General features: G+C 45.4%; 1 pseudogene across 1 annotated transcript; it reads left to right on the top strand.

Moving 5' to 3' along the window:
- The first annotated feature begins 3,958 nt into the window (after positions 1-3,958).
- Positions 3,959-6,180, top strand: LOC311239390 (cullin-3-like; annotated as a pseudogene). Its single transcript has 2 exons — positions 3,959-5,112; positions 5,930-6,180. The product of its transcript is annotated as a cullin-3-like (transcript).
- The last annotated feature ends 8,726 nt before the right edge of the window (positions 6,181-14,906 follow it).

Raw genomic sequence — 14,906 nt, forward strand, 5'->3', positions numbered from 1 at the left:
GGCGGCGTCGCGCTGTGCATTGGCGCTGGCATGGGCGGCGTCGCGCTGTGCATTGGCGGCGGCGCGCTGTGCATCGGCGCGGCCTCTTTCAATGTTCTCTTCCGTCTGAAGGCATCTGGTCTCCAGTCTTATGCGGTCGTCTTCACTCCTTTGTTGCGCCTAGAAGCGCTCTCGCTCGGTTGCAGCGTGTTCGCGTTCACTAAGGGCTTGCGCTTGGAGTTGCGCGTGAAGGCGCTCTCGTTGGTCTGCAGCTTGTTCGCGCTCGCTCGTCTGTTGAGCCTGGAGGCGCTCTCTTTCCATGGTAGAGTGTTCGCGCTCACTTAGTTGTTGCGCCTGGAGGCGCTCTTGTTCCATGGAAGACTGTTCGCGCTCACTAAGCGTCTGTGCTTGAAGTCGATCGCGTTCACCCTGAAGTCGATCGCGTTCGGTGGAGGCTGCCAGGGTGGCGATGAATGCCTGCGCCAGCATCTGGTCCGCCTCGCTGGGGGATGACACTGACGGAGGTGATCGGCTTCTGACAGTGCTCGTTGGAGATCTGTTCTCTGGGCGCGCCTCAAGATCCATCTCCTGGGCGCGCTTCTCTTCTGGTGGTGTGTCGGGTTCTGTCCCTGGAGCGCTTTCTTTATCCTGGAGCTCTCCGGGGACTATTCCGTTGACGTTGTCTGGGGGTATAGTCATGTCATGTCCCCCCTGGTCCCCCCCGTGAGCTTGGTCAGTTTCGTTAGAACCCACTGGGTTCTCTACTGGCAGGGTCGCCTGGTCGGTAGGTTTTGACATGCTTTGACTATCCGCTTTATCCGCATTTAACGTCTGTTTAAAGCTAGGTATTAGACTGACAGCGTATTCCTCTAGATAGGGAGGTGGCTGACGTCTGCGCTGCGGGCGTTCTAGCTTGGGAGAGCCGCTTGGGGAGTGTTCACCGCTGGCCATGGTTAATATCAATATTATATTAGATATTACACTGATACCCTCCGGCTCGAAGGACCAATTGTAACTGAGGGGTACAATTCCCTGACTGTATTGAGAGTATGGTATTATTAAACCACTACTTAGTTATGTACTTTAATTACTGGCCATACAGTACATGAATATATCTGGTGAACACCCACACAAGAATACAGCAATGACACATAAAGTTCTAGTTAGAGGGATTTATTATTATTAGAGCAGCAACGGTAGGTTACAGATTGAGAATTATAATTGCGCTTGTAAGGCGAAGAACACTTAAAGTAGGTCAAGAGCGTAAGTCCATGAGAATAGTAAGATGGGTATAACTGACGCCACCGGTAGCATAGCAATTACATAAGGCACACTAGTAGTCAGCTGGAGACACTGGGGGGTTCCCTCCGGTTGTAAGCCGGCAGGGTAGAGGAATGTTCGGGTGCAAAGTCTGGGTCAACGAGGAATAAAGAAGCTCCAGCTACGGGAGTCGGTACACGTACTCCCCTTGATCGGCAGACAAAGCAACAGCTATAATCCAGTATGCCCGACAGCATGGATGAAAGCTAGCCAGCCTCTGGTCCTAGAGGCGGGCTCGAGGGTGCTCCTCACAGGGGTAGATCCCACACGACAGTGGGGTAGACGGTTCTCTGCTCCAGCAGCCACAGTACCAAAGCAATATAATCCAGCCAGAAAAGGCTCGGCATTCGCCGGTGTAGGTTCTCCGGTGTACTATCCTTCACATTTAACTAGGTCGAACTTGATGTTACTTCACTAAACTCTGACACTTTTACTATCTGATTCGCACATGTTCTAAGTGCTCTATTTAGACGCAAAGTTGCTCACTTCACTTGGTCGTTGACTCGTGGTGAAGGCTTCAACGTTTAGGATACTCTACTGCTGTATCCACCTGCGACGTATTTATACGTAAGGTGAATTATCTAGTGCCAACCTCAGTTCTGTCTCGTATTACTGCGCAAACCTGGACATGTTGAGACATGCCTTGGCGTTGCCTTTGAACTTGCCATTGGGGGTATGGTCGTTGGCGCCTAGGGGTCGCTGTCCAATAGGAGAGCGAATATTATGGTCTGGTTTGTACCCAGGTAAAGGGATATTCCGTGTATATATACAAAGAATATACAAGGGATATCAAACGATATACAAATATTATACATGGGATCTCAAGCAATAAATATATATATTCGGTTTAATCTGACCCTTTGTAACAGGGCTAGATCCACAAAGATCCACAAAGAATGGATTGCACGGAGCAAGTTGCACCCTTACTTACAATTCATTATGAAATGGGGGACTGCATCCCCTTAACTATTTTGTGTATTGAGCCCTACTGTATTGTACCCATTCTGCAATCTGTTAATAACATTTTCATTCAATCAATCACCGTGCAGATTGATTGATTGAATAAATGTTTTTTGTAGTGGGTGGCTACGTGGCGCAGTGGGCAAGGCACTCGCAACCAACGCAGGAGATGCTGGGTTCGAGCCCAGCTCTCTGCGTTGCCTCTGGCTTGGTCTGCAAGAAAAAATACTAATTTAATCAGATTAATCACTTTATTCAAATTGAGGATTTAGTTTGAAAAATAATACCGTGCTGCGTCACGGATCTGGTTGACTCCGAGTTCGATTCCCGGACTCGCCGTCATTTGCCGAATGTCTTCCCCTGCTCTCTCTCCCGTTTCACCCTACATCTGTCGGTCATGCTTGACCAGAAAAAGGGATAAACGGTAAAAAAAAAAAATGAAGTTTAAAAAAAAAAGAAAAGAAATTAGAATAATTTTTTTTATTTAAGTTTTTTTATTAAAAACAAAGGTTCGAACGTCGAAGAACCCTGACGAAGTTTGAATCCCAAAAACAGGCTTCGGGGAAAGCCTTACCAAACATATTTATATTATTCAAATGTCACTCAAACGTGTTCCGTTGTGATGTCACAGTATGATGTCATAATAGAACATTCTAGAACATTTGTGATGTCACAGTATGATGTGCTAATAGACATTCTAGAACATTTGTGATGTCACAGTATGCTGTCATAATAGCACATTCTAGAACATTTGTGATGTCACAGTATGATGTCATAATAGACATTCTAGAACATTTGTGATGTCACAGTATGATGTCATAATAGAACATTTGTGATGTCACAGTATGATGTCATCATAGCCATTCTAGAACATTTGTGATGTCCCAGTATGATGTCATAATAGTACATTCTAGAACATTTGTGATGTCCCTCCCAGTATGATGTCATAATAGATCACTCTTTTAAAGCAGGCCTGAAAACCTACCTGTTCAAAGGGGCCTTTGACTGTTAGTTTTTTTTTTTTTTTTTTTGTGCTGTTGATTTTTAAATTTTCTGTTTATACTATGTTTTTAATTAACTGTTCTATTTTTATCTTATTTTTATTCTGTATTTAATTTTATTTGTTTTACTAATAACTATTTTATTTTTTTTAACTATGCTTTGTAGTGTAGCACTTTGGGATCCCAGCAAACAAAAAGTGCATTACAAATTCAATCTATTATTATTATTATTATTATTATTATTATTATTATTATTATTATTATTATTATTATTATTATTATTATTATTATTATTATTATTATTATTATTATTATTATTATTATTATTATTATTATTATTATTATTATTATTATTATTATTATTATTATTATTATTATTCTAGAACATTTGTGGGCACAGTATGATGTCATAATAGAATATTCTAGAACATTTGTGATGTCACAGTATGATGTCATAATAGACCATTATAGAACATTTGTGTTCTATATATATTCAATAATTCTCTCAGAAGATCTCAGATCTCAGTAGACAAGTGAATATATCACTTGTTGTTTCCGGCTACTTGTCTGTAAGCTTGAATATATACTGTATTTTGCGCATTTTTAAACAGGACTGAAGATATCAACTGTTAAACAACATAGATTGAAACCTGCATTTCTCAAACAAGATGCTTTGCCTACTGTCTAGCCGTGGAAAGATGCCACTGGGTGTATGTCAAGTCAACAACATCTGGGACCTTCTCAAGAATGCCATCCAGGAGATCCAGAGGAAGAGCAACAGCGGGCTGAGCTTCGAGGAGCTGTACAGGAACGCCTACACCATGGTGCTACACAAGCACGGCGAGAAGCTCTACACGGGCCTGCAGGAGGTGGTCACTGAGCACCTCATCAACAAAGTACGAGAAGATGTCCTCAACTCTCTAAACAATAACTTTCTCCAAACACTGAATCAAGCCTGGAACGACCATCAGACTGCCATGGTGATGATCAGAGATATCCTCATGCACATGGACCGTATCTATGTGCAGCAGAACAACGTGGATAACGTCTACAACCTGGGCCTCATCATCTTCCGGGACCAGGTGGTGCGATACGGCTGCATCCGGGACCACCTCCGACAGACCCTGCTGGACATGATCGCCTGCGAGAGGAAGGGAGAGGTGGTGGATAGGGGAGCGATCAGGAACGCCTGCCAGATGCTCATGATCCTGGGCCTGGAGGGCAGGTCGGTCTACGAGGAGGACTTAGAGGGCCCCTTCCTCGAGATGTCGGCCGAATTCTTCCAGATGGAGAGCCAAAAGTTCCTAGCGGAGAACAGCGCCAGCGTCTACATCAAGAAGGTGGAGGCCCGGATCAACGAGGAGATCGAGTGGGTGATGCACTGCCTGGACAAGTCCACGGAGGAGCCCATCGTGAAGGTGGTGGAGAGGGAGCTCATCTCCAAACACATGAAGACCATCGTGGAGATGGAGAACATGCTCAAGAACGGAAAGACTGAAGACCTGGGCTGCATGTACAAGCTGTTCAGCCGCTTGCCCAATGGCCTGAAGACCATGTGTGAGTGCATGAGTTCGTACCTGCGGGAGAAGGGCAAGGCCCTGGTGTCGGAGGAGGGCAAGGGCAAGAACCCTGTCGACTACATCCAGGGCCTGCTGGACCTGAAGACGTGCTTCGACCGTTTCCTCCTGGAGTCCTTCAACAACGACAGGCTCTTCAAGCAGACCATCGCCGGGGACTTTGAGTACTTCCTGAACCTCAACTCCCACTCGCCAGAGTACCTCTCTCTCTTCATCGACGACAAGCTGAAGAAGGGGGTGAAGGGGGTGAAAGGGCTGACGGAGCAGGAGGTGGAGTCGATCGATCCTGGACGCGTCTATGCCTTCTACAACGCTGTTCGGTTTCCGGGTTCCTCTGATTGGCCACTAAGCCCACGTGACCCTACGCTAGCACGCCCCCCTTATCACCGCCAGTTCGCGCGACAAGTTCGCGTGACAAGCCCCTTCAATGACATTCGCAAGGGTGGTGGCAGCGTAACAGCGTTCACCCTGATGTAAAGTAGCGATTTTTTTATTGGTTTGTCATAACAAACCAATTACATAAACCAACATATGTGTAAAGAAACAACATAGCTGCGTATTGCTGGCTCTCATATTTGCGAATGCAACAGCGTTCACCCTGATGTAAACAAAACAAGTCCGATTTTTTATTGGTTTGTCATGACAAACCAATTACATAATCCAACATATGTGTAAAGAAACAACATAGCTGCGTATTGCTGGCTCTCATATTTGCGAATGCAACAGCGTTTACCCTGATGTAAACAAAACAAGTCCGATTTTTTATTGGTTTGTCATGACAAACCAATTACATAATCCAACATATGTGTAAAGAAACAACATAGATGCGTATTACTGGCTCTCATATTTGCTAATGCAACAGCGTTCACCCTGATGTAAACAAAACAAGTCCGCTTTTAAGAAACAACATAGCTGCGTATTGCTGGCTCTCATATTTGCGAATGCAACAGCGTTCACCCTGATGTAAACAAAACAAGTCATTGATAAGCTACGGTCATATTAGACACATAGCCATAATTTAAGATATAGTTTATGCATTCGCAAATATAGGAGCTCTGACCCGGAAACCGAACAGCGTTGTAGAAGGCATAGACGCATCCTGGACAATGCTATGGTGCTGTTCCGCTGCATGCAGGAGAAGGATGTGTTCGAGCGGTACTACAAGCAGCACCTGGCCCGCAGGCTGCTCACCAACAAGAGCGTCTCCGACGAAATCCGAGAAGAACATGCTCTTCAAGCTCAAGACTGAGTGTGGCTGTCAGTTCACTTCCAAACTGGAGGGGATGTTTAGAGACATCAGTATCTCCAACACCACTCATGAAATGAACTCCAACTGTCCTTAAAGGAAAACTCCAACATTTTGGGAAATTAGCTTATTTAACATCTTCCCTGGAGTTAGACAAGAAGATACATACCTTTTTTGTCTCTGTGCATGCATTTAGCTTAGGGAACAGTCGCTCCGTTAGCATAGCTTAGCTTCATCACTGGAAGTGAGGTGGGGCCGGAGCCTTACAGTGTATAGTTTGATTGATTGATTGAAAAGTTTATTAACAGATTGCAGAATACACTCCAAATACAACTCCAAAACGTTCATGTAAACATGTTGTGACCTGTGTATTCACCACGTAGAGAAATAAAAAATAATTGAATTAGACAATTACGTTTTATAAGCAAATATACTCTGAACTATTTTTTTGCCCAACCACTCCTCTCTGAGCGCAGCCAGTGATTTCAACGTGTCGTCGTGATTGTTGACATTCTCATTCATTCAAAGGATCCGAACCGATTGAAGTTTATGGATACCATGACTTGAAATCCTCTTACCTTGACGATTAAAAGCCTCCCCAATTTAGAAAACAGTAATCCAATGGCTGGTATTGTTATACCGGACGCTCTGAGCTAACTGGAGCTAACACAGATCAGGATGGTAAAGCATATATAATGACTTCCTTTCTGGGGTTGTCAAAATAAAAGTGCGACGTTTATAGCAGCGGAAAACATTTATTTTTAACTTTAGGTTAGTTGTAACGTTAGTTTAGGTTCGTGTTAACGTTAGATAATGTACAAAATAAACGTTTTCCGCTGCTATAAACGTCGCACTTTTATTTTCAAGTCATGTTGATCACTTCCGCCATCAACATGGACGGTCGCATTTTACCCAGCTCCCGTAACCAACGCAACAGATCAACAACAAAAAAGTATTTTGCGCATTTTCTACTTTCCCTCCTGTGGATTATGGACTTGTACCTGAATTCACAACTCAAGCAACAGCTCCAGACAGAAGAGGAGGGTAGCAAAAACGCAAATCAGCAGTCCCATTGCGACTTCTACTTGTTAACGGGCATGGAGAGGAAACATCCAGCCTACGGAGCCACGACTATCCACACAGTACTTACTGCGAATCCGGAACGAAAGAAATTACCCCCGACAGGCAAGTGTAATAAGAGATCAATGTTTTTATTATATCTGCTCATGTCGGGTGACATACATCAGAACCCTGGTCCCGTAATGACACGGAACCAGAGACTACAGTTAGATCTGCTGACCCAAGAAGCGGCAGCCAGCGTTGCCAGCACAACAGATCAACTGCTACCCACACAGACGGCGGCTAACGACATGATCAACGGCAACATTCCTCCTCTACCACCTCTGCAAAATAAACCACGAGAGGCCACAGCGAGAGGGAAGGAACCGGGGTTCACAACCGAGGCGCCCAGCACGTCGCAGGGACAAAACAGCAAGGCATCGCTCCTCACACCGGCTTCAGCCAGCAGTTGCACCAGTCGACCAGCAAGCGGCGACATACCCTCACCGAAGCCCCAGCAGACTTGGAGAGCGGCGCGGATCACCAAGGACCCGACGATTAGCTCGGCTGGCCCCGCCATGCCAGCTAGTCTACCCGGGCCGGGGCCAGGACAAAAGGCACCCCCCCTCCCCCACAACGGAGTACTAACAGACACATCTGTAAACAACCAGCCCCCCCCCCACATCGCAGGCTTTCACACAGAGGAATACAGACTCCAGCAAAGGACAAAGAATCACCCCCTCCCCCCCTCCCTACTCACGGCACAAACAGCAACAACGCCCCCCCTCCCCCCACCACAGGACAGGACACAAATGAACAGAGTTACCTCAAGTGTGACGACATCAATCTGATTACCAGCAAAAATGGACTTCACATATTCCATCTTAATACAAATAGCCTGAGACCTAAACTGGCTGAAATCAAACAGTTGTTTTTAAACGGTAAGGCTAACATATTGTGTTTCACAGAAACAAAATTAGACTCATCTGTACAGGATCCAGAGATTGAAATTGAAAACTACTCAATAGTCAGGAGGGATAGGAACCAGTATGGAGGTGGCGTCTGTGTGTATATACACAAGGATACCAAATACATCAACCGTACTGACCTTAACCATGATGAAATTGAAACTGGATTGAAATCTTATTAGACAGGGCGAAACCAGTACTAGTAGGCACAATCTATAGACCACCAGAACAGAGTGGCTTTTATGACACACTTGATGGGTGTTTAGCTGGGGTGGAGGGGGTAGAAAAAATTCTTATTGGGGACTGGAACACGGATATGCTGCGTAAAGCAGCACCCGTCTTCAAGGCCTTCAGTAGATTTTCTGATCTGCACGGTTTCACATACCCACAAGGGTATGTGATTCGACACAAACCACCATTGACCTCATTTTGACCTCTGACAAGTCAATGATCTCCAATAAAGGGGTGATAGCATGCGGGTTAAGTGATCATTATATGTTCAAGTTCAAGTTCTTTAATAGTTGTCATACAGAAGTACAGAATACTTTCATACAAAATGCTTCTTACTGTTACGCTCCAGAGACTGTGCTAGACAAGATAGTATCAAATAACATAATAACATAATATAGCATGAATTTAGAAGAAGAAAATGAGGTCACAGTGTTCGGTATAGACATATGTACAATGTTCTGAGTTACCATATAATATACAATACACAATACTATGCAGTGTACTAATGTACAGTACTATCTAGTGCAAAGCAGAAATGGGATGAGGTACAATTGTAGGTACAATTTACAGTAAGGTGTACGAGTTGTAGTGCAATCCTTCATCCATAAATATAAAGTGTGGGGAGTGGGTGCTACAGTGTGTTTGTTTAAAGTGGGTGTGTGCTATAAGTGTGTGGAGTGGGTGCTACAGTGTGTTTGTTTAAAGTGAGTGTGTGCGTGTGGATGTGTGTGCTATGTGCGTTTGGTGGTTGTTGTTGTGTAGTGTTCATTCATTGTTCGTTTAGCAGCCTGATGGCCTGGGGATAGAAGCTTCTTCTGAGTCTTTCTGTGCTCGCCTTGAGACTCCTGTATCGCTTGCCTGACGGCAGCAGTTCAAAGAGGCAGTTGTTCGGTATGACTGTGTATGAACGAATAATGGACTCTGTGAAGCGCTCTGGGTGCCATGAAGAGCGCTATATAAATCCAAGTCATTATTATTATTATTATTATTTAATGATTCTCTTAGCCTTGCCCTTGCAACGCTTGTAGTAAATGTTCTGGGGGTGGGGAGCCCCCCTCCAATTGTGCGTTCGGCTGAACGTGTCACTCTTTGTAGTCTGCTTTGGTCTTGTGCAGTGCTATTCCCAAACCAGGAGGTGATGTTGCCGGTCAAGATGCTCTCTATTGTACATGAGTAGAAGTTCTTAAGGATCTTCTGGCTGACTTGGAACTTCCTTAGGCGCCTGAGGAAGTAGAGGCGTTGTCGTGCCTTCTTCACAACACTGTTAATGTGTGTGGTCCATGTCAAGTCCTCGGATATGTAGGCTCCGAGGTACTTAAAGCTGTTGACTCTCTCAACCGGTGCCCCGTCGATGCTGAGGGGGCTGTAGTCCTTGACCCCCGACCTCCTGAAGTCCACAATCATCTCCTTTGTTTTGCTGACGTTCAGGGAGAGGCTGTTTTCCTGGCACCATCCCGCCAGGACCTTGACCTCTTCCAGGTAGGCCCTCTCGTCGTTGGCAGAGATCAGGCCCACCACCACTGTGTCGTCAGCAAATTTGACGATTGTATTGCTACTCCGCTGAGCCACACAGTCGTGTGTGTACAGGGAGTAGAGGAGGGGACTCAGAACACAGCCCTGGGGGGCCCCTATGTTGAGGGTGATGGATGAGGAGGTGCAGTTGCCTGCTCTCACCACCTGGGGTCTGCCAGTCAGGAAGTCCAAGACCCACTGGCAGAGGTCATAGCCCAAGCCCAGGTCCCTGAGCTTGGCTATGAGTATGGAGGGGACTATGGTATTGAATGCCGAGCTGTAGTCGATGAATAGCATTCTCACATAGTTCCCCTGCCTCTTGTCCAGGTGTGATGCTGCTGTGTGCAGCACATGGGATATGGCGTCCTCCGTGGACCTGTTGGGGCGGTATGCAAATTGCAGGGGGTCCATGTTGATGGGGAGGGAGGAGCAGATGTAGCCCTTTACTAGCTTCTCGAAGCACTTCATGGCTATGGAGGTGAGAGCTACAGGGCGGTAGTCGTTGAGGCAAGCAGGCTTGGATTTTTTGGGTACAGGGATAATAGTGGACTTCTTCAGGCAGGTGGGGATGACAGCCTGTTCTAAGGACAGGTTAAATATGTCAGTGAATACTGGGGCCAGTTGGTCGGCACAGACTTTTAGGACGCGGCCGGGGATGCCGTCTGGACCTGCTGCCTTCCTGATATTCACTTTTTTAAAGGTCCGCCTCACCTCATGCTCTGTTACCCTGAACACTGCGCCTCCATCAGCAGCCGACCCCCCCCCCCCCCATTGCCGAGGCTTGTGAGCTGGTGTTGTTATTACCATTACCATGATTACCATGATTTTCTGTACCCGCAAAAAGCTAAAACAGAAGGCCGGCTGTCACAAAACAGTCACATCTAGAGACCTCAAAACTTACTCTAGAGAGGCCTTTAACCTAGAACTGGGGAGCTTGGACTGGTCAGATGAACTCAGTGGTACACAGGTTGAAGAAACATGGCTTGGATTCAAAACCAAATTCACAGCAATACTCAACAACATGGCACCCATAAGAACCACCAGGGTTAAAAATCGCGCTGAGCCATGGATGCACACTGAAATACTGGCCGCTATGAAAACCAGAGACAAAAAATGCTCTGAACTTCATAAAAGTCAGACAAAGCTTTCCAAAAGCTCAAACAGTGAACTCCAAGCCCACGTGGTTGAACTAAAAATTCAAAGAAACGGACTAAGAAATGACGTAAACACCATGATCAGAACCGCAAAAAGAAATTTCATCAACGACAAAACTGAGGAAAACAAAAACAAACCCCGCGAACTTTGGAAATTACTCAATAATCAACTAGGCTGCAGTAAAAAACTTAAAACCAGATTCTCAAACATAAACATAAAGACGGACAACACGCTCATCACAGACAAGTTGGATGTAGCCAATTACTTAAACATCTTCTTCACAAACATAGCCACAACACTGGTAAAAAAACTACCCTCCCACTCAGGGCATTATGGGGTAGAACACATAGTAGCATACTACAAAAACCTAGGGGTCCACAAAGACGACTTCAAACTTGAAATGGTAACAACCGATGAGGTACTAAAAAAATGTAGCGCCCTCCAACCTAACAAGGCCACTGGCCATGACAACATCCCCTCCAAATTCCTCAGAGACGCAGCAGCCGCCATCACCCCAGTCATCACACACATAATAAACCTCTCTATAAAACAGGGGCACGTCCCCAAGGACTTCAAAATTGCAAGAGTGACCCCTCTGCACAAAAAGGGCAGCAAATTAGACCCAGGCAACTACCGCCCTGTTTCTATTCTTACCTCCATCTCGAAAGTCATGGAGAAAATAGTCTACGAACAGGTCGAAAAGTACCTGGCGGAAAAAAATCTAATCTACGAATTCCAATCGGGCTTCAGAACGTCCCACTCCACTGACACATGCCTCCTCTATTTGAACGACCACATCAAACAAGAGGTGGACGCGGGCAAATACTGCGGCATGGTCATGCTGGACCTACAAAAGGCCTTCGACACTGTCAATCACTCCATTCTAATGGACAAGCTAAAAGCAATTGGTTTTGATAGCTTATCAGTGAGCTGGATGCAATCCTACCTGGAGGGGAGAGAACAGATGGTAGAGGTAAATGGTACTCTATCCCCCCCCCTCACAGTGAGCTGTGGTGTTCCACAAGGAAGCATACTAGGACCGCTACTCTTCCTAATTTATGCAAATGACATGTCGTCAGCCTGTGACTGCAACTTGTTCCTGTTTGCGGACGACTCAGCCCTGCTGGTCTCTGACAAGAACAAGTTGCAGGTTGAAAAAACCCTCAGCTCGGAACTAGGCAAAATCTGCATATGGCTCGCTGATAACAAACTATCATTACACATGGGCAAAACAGAGTCCATTCTCTTCGGTTCAAATAACAAACTCAACAAGACCGACGGCTTCTCAGTTACAGTGGGTGACAATATTGTCACAAGGAAAGACGAAATTACCTACCTGGGTTCCATCCTAGAGGCAAATCTTTCCTGTGACAAAATGGCATCCAATGTAATAAAAAAAGTCAACCAACGAACTAGATTCCTGTACCGGATCTCCTCTCTGGTAAACAAGAATACCCTGAAGACTCTGGCAGGAGCACTCATTCAAGGGTACTATGACTATGCGTGCACCTCATGGTACCAAAGCACCTCAAAGGCGCTTAAAACAAAATGACAAACATCACAAAACAAACTGGTCAGACTACTACTTGACCTGAACCCCAGAACCCACCTCACCCCTGCCCACTTTGACAACCTAGGATGGCTTAGAGTAGACGACAGAGTACAGCAACTTGCAATGGGCCTGGTCTACAAGATACACTATACGACCGGGGTGCCCATGTACATGTCAAAATACTTCCCAAAGGTCAGTGAATACCACAACCACTACACCAGAGGAAGCTCAACAAATCATGTTAAACCCAGATTCGGCTCAAACAAGGGACTAAACACGTTTCGCAATTATGCCACAACAATGTGGAACGCCCTACCCAAAGCTGTAAAGGAATGTGAATCCCTGCCCACATTCAAAACCGCTCTTAAAGAGCACCTACGGGAGGCTGCAATTCGAAACTGGCCACCGTAAATGCCCAAAACCCCCACCACCTCCTAATAGACAGTCTCCTCCCCACCGCATGTATATATTCCCTCCCCGCCGTATGTATATTTCTCTCCCACCCACCCACCCCCCCCTAATGTACAGTCCCCTCCCCATCATATGTATATACTCTGTCAGGATCTAGGGGTAACAGTACTGTATATTGGAATACCGTTTATGTCACAAATGTATCAGTACTAAATACCTATATGTCCCTATGCCATAAATGTCATGTATGTTTGTGTATGTCATAAATGTCTATATGAATTGAAAATGGGGGACCCTGATGGAAACAAGACAAACGTCTTTCTCAGGTCTGCATCCCCTTAACAATTGTATGTATTGAGCCGTACTGTATTGTACCCATTCTGCAATATTTTTTTTTTTTCTTTTTTTTTTTTTATCTTTCTTCCCCTCCTTTTTTCCCGATTTTTTCTCCCATCCCACCCTTCCTGGTTGTTGCGTACTTTCCCCTACTGTTGGTCCGGGAGACCGGAGACTGTCACATGCTTTCCTCCGACGCATGTGCAGCCTGGGGCAGGCCAACCTGGCCGCGCAGGTTCTCACCGGGGAGAGTGTAGCGTGTGGGAGGCCACACTATCTCTCCTCAGTTCCAACCCTCGCTGAGCAGGTGCCCCGACCGAACTGTAGGGGTCGCTGTCCACAACGCCCAGGACCCACCCTTCAGCTTTCCCACCCCCTGATACAGCCAATTGTATCAGTGTGAGAGGACAGCCAAGCTGATAGCAACGCCGGGAGCTGGATTCGAACAGGCGAATCCTAGTGTCTCCCGGTGTTGGTGACGAACGTAATCTCCGTACGCCACCTGCCCCGCTTCAGCAATCTGATAAATAAAGTTTTCATTCATTCATTCATTCATGGTATCCATAAACGTCAATCGGTTCGGATCCTTTGAATGAATGAGAATGTCAACAATCACAACGACACGTTGAAATCACTGGCTGCGCTCAGAGAGGAGTGGTTGGGTAAAAAAATAGTTCAGAGTATATTTGCTTATAAAACGTAATTGTCTAATTCAATTATTTTTTATTTCTCCACGTGGTGAATACACAGGTCACAACATGTTTACATGAACGTTTTGGAGTTGTATTTGGAGTGTATTCTGCAATCTGTTAATAAACTTTTCAATCAATCAATCAAACTATACACTGTAAGGCTCCGGCCCCGCCTCACTTCCAGTGATGAAGCTAAGCTATGCTAACGGAGCGACTGTTCCCTAAGCTAAATGCACGCACAGAGACAAAAAAGGTATGTATCTTCTTGTCTAACTCCAGGGAAGATGTTAAATAAGCTAATTTCCCAAAATGTTGGAGTTTTCCTTTAAAGCTTGAAATTCTCCCCCCTGTTGCAGAGTTTAAAACCTTGATCTCCAACCTTTGTCAATCAAGTTGTACATGTTTTAATTTATTTGTTATCCTTGCTTTTTGCCTCATCTTGTTGTCTTATTGTTGTGATTTTATATGCTGTGTGATTCTATATGTTTTACATGACTGTAAAAGAGGGAAACCTCATTTGCCTTTCAAGTTTAAATAAAGGTTTGAAATGAAAGAATTAAAAAGTACAAAACAAAAAATAAATTAGCTTACGTGTTTGTTGTTGAACGTTGCTTTCTACGGTGGCTCGATGCTAGAAGAGCTCACCGTGAGGCGAGATGATGAGAGCAAAGAGGAGGGGGATACGGTACGTCATATAGCCCCCACCTGGATACTGGCAGAGAACAAACAACATGGACATGCAACTCAAGGACAAGGAGGAGAACATACATAAACATGGCTCTTTTGTCCTCCTTGAAAATTATTCTGAATCTTTGGAACCTATTCTACACGTTCAAATGACTGGCTGGTTCTTAGGGTTCCTCCAGTTTGCTCTGAACCAGGAAAAACTGCTTTTTCCTTTGATGCT

The sequence above is a fragment of the Notolepis coatsorum genome (assembly GCF_963971535.1).
Source record: "Notolepis coatsorum genome assembly, chromosome: 13".
Classification (NCBI taxonomy): domain Eukaryota; kingdom Metazoa; phylum Chordata; class Actinopteri; order Aulopiformes; family Paralepididae; genus Notolepis; species Notolepis coatsorum.